Source organism: Aquarana catesbeiana, linkage group LG05 (genome assembly GCF_042186555.1).
Source record: "Aquarana catesbeiana isolate 2022-GZ linkage group LG05, ASM4218655v1, whole genome shotgun sequence".
Taxonomy (NCBI): domain Eukaryota; kingdom Metazoa; phylum Chordata; class Amphibia; order Anura; family Ranidae; genus Aquarana; species Aquarana catesbeiana.
The window spans coordinates 618,827,815-618,838,326 of record NC_133328.1 but is presented as its reverse complement, the minus strand read 5'-3'; the positions used below and the strand labels follow the sequence as shown (position 1 = coordinate 618,838,326).

At 41.1% G+C, this 10,512-nt stretch overlaps 1 non-coding gene across 1 annotated transcript; it reads right to left on the bottom strand.

Annotated features, from left to right (window-relative positions):
• Positions 1-6,987: 6,987 nt before the first annotated feature.
• Positions 6,988-7,103, bottom strand: LOC141146509 (U5 spliceosomal RNA). The gene has a single exon (XR_012244907.1). It is a non-coding gene; the product is annotated as a U5 spliceosomal RNA (small nuclear RNA).
• Between the last annotated feature and the right edge of the window lie 3,409 nt (positions 7,104-10,512).

Sequence of the window (10,512 nt, the reverse complement as noted above, 5' to 3'; positions counted from 1 at the left end):
AGCGCTGTGAATCATTTGCGCACAATAACTCATGCTGTGTGATGTGGATGAGCCCCTAATGCCCCGTACACACGATCGGAAATTCGGCCAGCAAAAGTCCGATGAGAGCTTTTGGTCGGAAAATGCGACCGTGTGTATAGCTCCATCGGACTTTTGCTGGCGGAATTTCAGCCAGCAAAAGATTGAGAGCATGTTCTCAATTTTTCGGTCGGAAAAAGTTCAGATCGGAAATTCCGATCGTCTGTGCAAATTCTGATGCGCAAAATTCCTACGCTCGGAAACAATTCGACGCATGCTTGTAAGCATTGAACTTTATTCTCTCGGTTAGTTGTAGTGTTGTACGTCACCGCGTTCTTGGCGGTCGAAAGTTCAGAGAACTTTTGTGTGACTCGTGTGTTTGTAAGCCAAGCTTGAGCGGAATTCCGTTGGAAAAACCATCCAAGTTTTTTCCGACAGGGAATCAGCTCGTGTGTACGGGGCATAAATCTAATGTCAGGTGTTAGTTTGGTCAGGTGTAGGTTTGATGAGTCTTTGATACACAGTAAGGTAATAGGAAATCAAAGGACAGGAATGCAGCCCGGGGCTTACAAATACAGAAGTTAGACACTTAACGGGACAAAAAGCTTAAAGGCCCCCCCCTTTTTTTTTTTTTTTTTAAGTATTTAGTCCAGACAGCTCAGTCCCCTTTTGAACCAAACCTGTCTTCACCAGTTTAGTTCAACAAACAGTTATTTCTTAATGATCTGGTGAGAAATACTTGAATCCATCCCAGCACAATTACTCAGGTGCCTGTCATTTCAAGCTGTGTCTCAATGCCTCTCCAGCCATGAGTTACGTGCCGTGTTTGATGAAGCAGACAAGAGCTTCTCTCACAGGTGTAGGACAGGGCTGCCCACAGGAAGAAAAACACCAGGAAAACAAAATATACCTAAAATATAGCACAATCAATGTTATTTGTAAAAAAAAAAAAAAAAAAAAAACATGTTTGACATCATTCTTTAAACCATGTAAACCATTAACCACCAAGTCCGTATACCAGCCTTTCTCAACCGTATTACCTCAGATTGTTGAAATTGTTCTCTTACATTGATAATCAGTGTAGGCAGGCGATCCTGCGAAACGCGTAGCCCAATCTATGTTTATTTTTATTTTATTTGTTTTTATTTACGTTTTTTTTACAATTATACAACAAACCAACATTACACCAAAACAACAAAACAAAACATAACTCTCACAAAGTATACATTCTAAATCCCAATCTCATGTCTCAAACGACCTCCAAAATATCAATATAGAGAACGTAAAATATATTAGCTTTTAACCACTTGCCGACCAGCCGCCGTCGGTATACTTTACTATATAATTTTTATACTACATCGCACTTGTGGTCTCCTTTTCTTTCTTCTCACATTAGATATTTACCGTTGCTATTACTTTCTTTTTGTGGTATTTTTGCTGGGTGAAGGGAGGGGGATTTTCTTCTCTCCTCTCCACCCAGTGGTTAATTACTGAACTTTAGGTGGCCACAGGTGCATTTCTCATTGGGATCTAATGACACACATGATGTTCAATTATTTTGTTTGGTATATATATATATATATATATATATATATATATATATATATATATATCTCTATCTGTATGTATCTTTAGCACTCTAGCTGTGACTAAGTAGCATATCGAGTATGAAACGCGTCAGCAGCTGTGCAGTTAGTCTGTATTGCCCTGTGATGCTTTGATATTAATTTTTTAATAAAAAGGAGGGAGGATTGAAGGATTAAGTAAGTATATCTCCATTCTCCAATCTCCTAGACAAAAGCAAACAGTTGACACGTGGTGTGGGAACAGCTCAACTGCATGGGAAAACTTTTTTTTTTTTGCTTGGAGTTGGGATTTAACCACTTCAATATCGGGCACTTTCACCCCCTTCCTGCCCAGGCCAATTTTTTGCTTCCAGCGCTGTCGCACTTTGACAATTGTGCGATCATGAAACACTGTACCCAAATGAAATTTTTCATTTTTTTTTAGACAAATCAAGCTTTCTTTAGGTGGTATTTAATCACCACTGGGTTCATTATTCTTTGCTAAATAAACTAAAAAAGACCATTTAAAAAAAAAAAAACCCTTTTTCTTCATTTCTGTTATAAAATTTTGAAAATCAGTCTTCTTCACTGATGTGTGCTGATAAGGCTGCACTGGTGTGCACTAATAAGGTGGCACTGATAGGCAGCACTGATGGGTACTGATTGGCACTAATGAGGTTGCACTGATGGGCACTGATGAGATGGCGCTAATGGGCACTAATAACCCAGATAGCACGCAATTGTGCTGCAAGTTTGAAAATGACTTGCTAAGCTATGGCTAGACTTGCCGGGCTTCACAAGTTTGATGCACAATTGCAGCAAGTCCGCATTGCATGACTCCAGATCAACTTTCTTTGCAAGCATTCTGCGACTAGTTCTGGTTCAGTTATGTTGTTCAGCAGTCATCCCACCACAAGGGGTCACTGTAGCTGAATTTCAATGCTGTAGACTTGAAGAGCTCTTGCTGTAGACTCACCACTGCGACTTTGCTTTTGCTAGAGACTTGCCACGCCAATTTGCTACAATTTGGAAAAGTGTCAACTTTGAACTTGTGCTTCAGGTGCTCTGCAAGTGTACAACTTACCAGTAAAAATGTGCAGCAAGTTACCAGACTAATGCCGCGTACACGCGAGCGGAATGTCCGACAGAAAAAGTGAGACGGAAGCTTTTCATCGTATATTCCGATCGTGTGTAGGCCTCATCTGACTTTTTTTTTTCGAAAAATTCGGAAGGACCTAGAAATGGAACAAGTTCTAAATATTTCTGACGGAACCAATTCCTATCGGGAAAACCGATCGTCTGTATGCTGTTCTGACGGACCAAAAACGACGCATGCTCTGAAGCAAGTACAAGATGGAAGCTATTGGCTACTGGCTATTGAACTTCCGTTTCCTAGTCCCATCGCACGTGTTGTACGTCACCGCGCTCTGGACGGTCGGACTTTGGACAGTTTCAGCGGAATTTCATCGGAACTCCATTGGAAAAACCTTCAGAGTTTATTCCGACGGGAAAAGCGGTCGTGTGTACAGGGCATTACAATTCAACACTGAGACAAATTTGTGGCAGGTTATCCTTGCTATCTGGGAAACGGAACTGATAAGGCTGCACTGATAATTAGGGCACTGAATATCAAAATGTAATGATGATGATGTAAATGTCCGGTGTAACTGGAAAGCCCATTATCGGCTTTCCTTTCCTCGGACTCTGACAGCACTAAGGAAAGGAAATGCAGATAACCGGCATTGCTATACATATGATCAGCTGTTATTGGGCACAGCTGATCACATGGTAAAGAGCCTATGTCATTGGCTCTTTACCCTGATCGGCGTTGCGCTGTGTGCGTGTCCCCAGATGTGAAGGACATCACATGACGTCCAGTCAGGATGGAGAAGCCCCCACCCGGATTTCTTTCTGATAGGCCAGGCAGGAAGGTGTTAAGTATCTGCGCAAAAAAAAAAAAAAAAGTATCTGTTTCTTACAGTATTTGTAGCAGCTGTACCCACACCCGGGTAAAGTTCCTTCTTAACCACTGCAATACCGGGCATTTTCACCCCCTTCCGGCCCAGGCCAATTTTTATTTTTCATCGCTGTTGCACTTTGAATGACAATTGCACGGTCATGCAACACTGTACCCAAATTAAATAATTTTTATAATTTTTTCCCCACAAATAGAGCTTTCTTTTGGTGGTATTTGATCACCTCTGCGATTTGTATTTTTTGCGCTATAAACAAAAGAAGAGTGACAAGTTTGAAAAAAAACACAATATTTTGTACTTTTTGCTATAATAAATATCCCAATTTAAAAAAACAAAAAACACATTTTTTCCTCAGTTTAGGCTGATCCGTATTCTTCTACATATTTTCGGTAAGAAAAAATCGCAATAAGCGTCTATTGATTGGTTTGCGCAGAAGTTATAGCGTCTACAAAATAGGGGATAGAGTTATAGCATTTTTGTTATTATTTTTTTTTTTTACTAGTAATGGCGGTGATCTGTGATTTTTATTGTGACCGTGACATTGCGGCGGACACATCGGACACTTCTGACACTATTTTGGGACCATTCACATTTATACAGCAATCAGTGCTGTAAAAATGCACTGATTACTGTATAAATGTCACTGGCAGGGAAGGAGTTAACACTAGGGGGCGATCAAGGGGTTAAATGTGTTACCTAGGGAGTGATTCTAACTGTAGGGGGATGGGACCCACAAGGGGAGGAGACCGATCGGTGTTCCTCTGTACTGGGAACATACGATCGGTCTCCTCTCCCCTGACAGGACGAGGATCTCTGTGTTTACACACAGAGATCCACGTCCCTGCTCTGTTACCGGCAATCGCGGGTGCCCGGCGGACATAGCAGCCGCCAGGCACGCGCCTCGGCTCCCAAATGACGCGGCGGGCACGCGTACGTTCCCTAGACTTTGCCGGGAGGCCGAGGACGTCATATGACGCACCGCCCAGGATGGGAGATCCTTCCTGCTGACGTCATTTGACTACGGGCGGGGAAGGAAGTGGTTAAGAACCCTGATATCTGCATTCCTGTTCTGGGCTGGTGACTCAATGTCTGAAGTCCTGAGGTTCTACATGACTACCAATTGAAAGGTCAGCAATGGCAGCTTCCATAGGGAAGCATTTCCTTTAAGGGCTTCCAGAAAGCAAATGAAAGTACAGTAAAACCTTGGTTTGAGAGCGTTTTGCAAGAAAAGCCAAATTTTTTAAAACATTTTGACTTGATATACAAGTAGCGTCATGTCACAACTGAGTACAGAAGAGAAGAGAGGCGCCTCTAAGTGTAGCAATATGGTTACATTTAATGAAGGTTCAACATTTATAAACTCAGATGGTTGATGATTAAAAGAGGCACATCTAAGTATGCAGACATCCGGGGTAAAGATGTCCACATAGACCGTCATCCCTTCCACACTGCGCTCCACGAGCGGTTCAAGCCTCGCTTTCAGATTGCTCTACTGCAGGGTAGTCTTCCCGGTCACAATTGCAGACAGCTTTACCCCAGATTTCTGCATACTTATGCCGAGTACACATGGGTGGACTTTTCGGCAACAAAGGTCCGACAGTCTTTCCGATGGACTTTTGACGGACATTTCCGACGGACTTTCCGACGGACTTTCGAACGAACGGACTTGCCTACACACGATCATACCAAAGTCCGACGAATTCGTATGTGATGACGTACACCGGACTAAAATAAGGCAGTTCATAGACTGTAGCCAATAGCTGCCCTAGCGTCGGTTTTCGTCCGTCGTCCTAGCATACAGACGAGCGGACTTTTCCATAGGAACTGGGTCCGGCGGAGTTCCGACGTAAAGATTTGAAACATGTTCCAAATCTAAAGTCCGTCAGATTTTCGACAGAAACAGTCCGCTGAAGGTCCGATGAAGCCAACACACGGCTGGATTGTCCGCCGGATTCGGTTTGTCGGACCGGTCCGGTCGAAAAGTCCGCTCGTGTGTACGCGGCATTAGATGTGCCTCTTTTAATCATCAACCATGTGAGTTGCTAAATGTTGTAACTTCATTAAATGTAACCATATTGCTACACTTAGAGGCACCTCTCTTCTCTTCTCTTTTATACTCTCCTGCTGGATTTTGCTTCTAATCCCCTTGTGGAGGCTTCAATTTGTTGATGGACATTTTATGGTTACACAACCCATCACATTGCTATAATCTTTTTATATGGACTTTAAACTGAAGGACTTATGAATAAATGGTTGTGAAACGAATCATCTGAGTTTCCATTATTTCTTATGGGGAAATTCGCTTTGATATAAGAGTGCTTTGGATTACAAGCATGTTTCCGGAACGAATTATGCTCGCAGTCCAAGGTTTTAGTGTACAAGAGTCTAAGGTACACACATTGTACTTTGTGCAGCCCTGTACATTCACATTGTGCAATCTCTGAGTCTGTTCATGCAGCCCGCTGACTCAGACCTCAACGCTGCCTTCATATTCCATAGAAAGTCCCATTGCAAGGCATTTGGTTGTATTTCATCACATCTGCAATAATGAGCTGCGATTCCCCTGGATGTCTCTGGCAGGTAGCCTGTCATGCAGGTGCTATTGACGTGCGGCTCCTCACACACCATTAATCATCATAGACTTCTCAGGTTTCTCTCGGGGATGACTGTTTTCCCTGCGGAATCTGGTGAATGAAGATCGAGGTGGACCATATATGGAGATCGGGGCCCATCCTCTGCTCTGTGACTCCCAGCACGTCCCCACCTTTCACACCGTGACTCCTGACTGGCAATAAACTGAGTCAGAGGAGACATTGAGGAATCTCACACACAGCACGTGTTACATTGTAGAATGAACAATAGCTGGAGTACTATTCATTCAAACCACTTGTAGACCAGGCTTTTTCTGTATTCAGTATTTTTAGCTAGAATATCACTAAGATCCCCAAACATTATACATTTTTTTTTTTTTTTTTAGCAGAGACCCTAGAGAATAAAATGCCGATCGTTGCAAATTTTTTATGTCATATTTGAGCAGTGGTTTTGCAAACGCAATTTTTTCGAAAAAAAAATACACTTTCGGTCGGGTTCACTGCATGGGGGTCCGTTGCGTCCCTATTCACCAATTAACCCCTTCACAACCGCCGCACGCCGATATAAGTCGGCAGAATGGCACGGCTGGGCAAAAGGGGCGTACAGGTATAAAGAAAGAGTGACTCCCAAATAATGATGCAAAAAAAATTGCCAACATCCCTGAATATGTAGAAAAAGACTGAACCTCAGTGAAGGGATTTTAAAGGCAATTGAGGAAGAGATTGAAGGAAATTCTTAATAGAAAAATACGTTAAAAATAGAAATTACAAAATTAAAAAAAATAAATTGATTGATCACAAAAAAAAACAAAAAAAAAAACATATATCATACAAGAAAATAATAACAAAATCACTAATGGTAATTAACAGCTGAAACTCATGATTTTTCCCCTCCACGGAAATCTTTAGTAAAAGGCGAAAGATTTATTCGATCTGAAGAGAAACCAGAGTAGCGTACAGGTATGTCCCCTTTAGGATGCGGCATTGCGGGTCCCGCGGGCTCGATGTCCGCCGGGTGCCCAGGATCGTGCCACAGAGTGGAAGAACGGACACAAGGCATTTCCCCGTTCTGCCTAGTGACATGACAGAGATCACTGTTCTCTGTCATCGGGAGCAATGATCGCTGTCATGTCAGTGGTAGCCCACCCCCCCCACAGTTAGAATCACTCCCTAGGACACACTTAACCCCTTGATTTCCCCCCTAGTGTTTAACCCCTTCCCTGCCAGTGTCATTTATACAGTAATCAGTGCATTTTTATAGCACTGATCGCTGTATAAATGACAATGGTCCCAAAATAGTGTCAAAAGCGTCTGATCTGTCCGCTGCAATGTCAGTCACGATAAAAATCGCAGATCGCCACCATTACTAATAAAAAAATAAATAAATAAATAAAAATGCCATAAATCTATTCCTTATTTTGTAGACGTTGTAACTTTTGCGCAAACCAATCAATATACGCTTATTGCGATTTTTTTTTTTTTTTTTACCAAAAATATGTGGAAGAATACATATCGGCCTAAACTGAAGAAAACTATTTTTTTTTTATATATGTTTTTGGGGGATAATTATTATAGCAAAAAGTAAAAAACAATGCGTTTTTTCAAAATTGTCGCTCTTTTTTTGTTTATAGCGCAAAAAATAAAAACCGCAGAAATGATCAAATACCACCAAAAGAAAGCTCTATTTGTGGGGAAAGAAGGACGTCAATTTTGTTTGGGTGTAACGTCGCACGACCGCGCAATTGTCAGTTAAAGCAACGCAGTGCCGAATCGCAAAAAGTGCTCTGGTCAGGAAGGGGGTAAATTCTTCCAGGGCTGAAGCGGTTAAGGTGCAAATCAGGCTCGAATTTTTGCCTGAATTTGCACCTGAATCGGAAACAAAGACACACAGGACCCTTTTTAAATGCAGATAGTGGGCCGTCCCCGGAGGTGTGTGGACCGGCGCACACTCTCCTGTCATGTGAAATGCGCGTATGTGTGAACCTGGCCTTAAAGAATTAAAAGGCACGCTATATACCCCATTTTTTTAAAATATAATTTGAAAGATGATATTACGCCGAGTAAATAGATACCTAACATGTCACGCTTTAAAATTGCCCGCGCTCGTGGAATGGCGACAAACTACGCTGCTTAAAAATCTCCATGGGCGACGCTTTACACCCCTTTACAGGTTACATGTTTAGAGGTACACAGGAGGTCTAGAACTGGAATTATTGCTCGCGCTCTAACGTTCGTTGCGAAACCTCACATGTGTGGTGCGAATACCGTTTACATTTGTGCGCGCGACTTATGTATGCGTTTGCTTCTGCGCGTGCACACGGAGGGTATAACTCAGGCTCTTACATTTCTTACCTTATGGAATACAGTTATTGATGTAATAAAGTGGTTCTAAAGGCAGAAGTTTTCTTTTTTTCTCTTTTTTAATCTTAATGCATTCTATGAATTAGGATAAAACTTCTGTGTGTAGCAACCCCCCTAATACATATCTGAGCCCCATCTCGATCCAGCGATGTTGCATGAGCGCATCGGCTGTCTGGTACTCTACCTCCTCACTGGCTGAGACAGCAGCGGGCGCCATTGGCTCCTGCTGCTTGTCAATCAAAGTCAGTGAGCCAATGAAGAGAGAGAGGGGTGGGGCCAAGCTGCGGCTCTGTGTCTGAATAGATACACAGAGCAGCGGCTCGGCTCGGGTGCCCCCATAGCAAGCTGCTTGGTGTGGGGGCACTCTTCAGGAGGGAGGGGCCAGGAGCACCGGTGAGGGACCTGAGAAGAGGAGGATCTGGGCTGCTCTGTGCAAAACCAACTACACAGAGGAGGGAAGTATAACATGTTTGTTATTTTTAAACCCAAAAAAAGAAAAAACAAGACTTTAATATCACTTTATTGAACATAGAGATGCATTGATCTGTGTTTTATATCTGCCTAGCGTTCAGCTTTAAATTGGTATTAAACCCAAAACCAAAAATGTAATATATTGCAGCTTACCAATCACTAGTTGTGGTGGCTGCATTAGTTTTCTTTTCTTAGGCCTTTTCCCCTCTGTTTGCACCTGGTGATCTGACCAGTAACACACCTCCTGTATTAGAGCGCCCCCCAATCTGGATGAAGAAGTACAGGCGGTAGGCATGTGCAATTCGTTTCGTTCCGAATTAGTTTTTTGACGAATTTCGACAAATTCGTTAATTCGGGAATATCCAAATTAACGAAAACTTGTTTAACAAATTTTTTCCGAATATTCATAAATTCGATAAAATTGGACATTCGTAAATTCGGGCATTCGTACATTAGTAAATTGGTGAATTCGTAAATTTGTAAATTCGAAAATTTGGAAATCTGAAATAATAGTTAACCAATAATAACTTAACTATTAGTAATTACTAGTAACTTTTAAATTATAGGTATTGTAATTTCCTTTAAAACTTGGCTGTTAGTGAACGTAACACATACAAATTTATCCAAAGTTATGAATGATCCGAAAAAACGGAATGGAACGTAATGAATTGATAATAATAAATAACAATAATAATAATGACAACGTTTTATTATTATTATTTATTATTAATTTGTTCCGTTCCATTTGTTTAGATGCAGCATTCCTTTCGGATAATTCGTAACTTCGGATAAATTTGTATTTGTTACGTTCACTGACAGTCAAATTTGAAAGGAAATTACAATACCTATAATTTAATAGTTAGTTACTATTTCAGATTTTTTAATTTTCGGGTTTTTGGATTTTCAAACTTCGAATTTACAAATTTCCGAATTTTCTAATTTACAAATGTACGATTTTACGAATTTACGAATGTACGAATTTACAAATGAACAATTGTAAAAATGTACGAATGTACGAATGAGCGAATGTTCGAATTTACTAATGAACGAATTTACGAATCGCGATCATAACGAATGACCCAAAAAACGAAAAAAAAAATAAACTAATGAAACGAAAACGAAAATGAACAAATTTTTTGGCTGTGCACATGTCTAACAGGCGGTACAGCAGACAGCAGCTTTGGTCAATCTGGGGGATGGGGAGTGTTAGATGGACGAGTAGATTTGGATACACTAACAAATTGAAGCTCACACTTTATAATCACTTACGGCAAGCAGGTATTTGGAATAAAGGTTTTACACGAATAAATACAAGCTGATCATTATAAGCACCCATCAGTGTTAAATGGTTTGTCCAATCCCTGCAAACTGATACATTCTGCTGGAGAGCTTGTTCTTTTGAAAAACAGCTGAAAGAAAACGAATGCAGCCAACACATCTAAAAATTGGTAAGCTGTAATATAATAAATGTTTGCTTTTGGGTTTAACACTGCTTTAAGGTTTATAAATTTGCTGGTCAGTCTACAAATC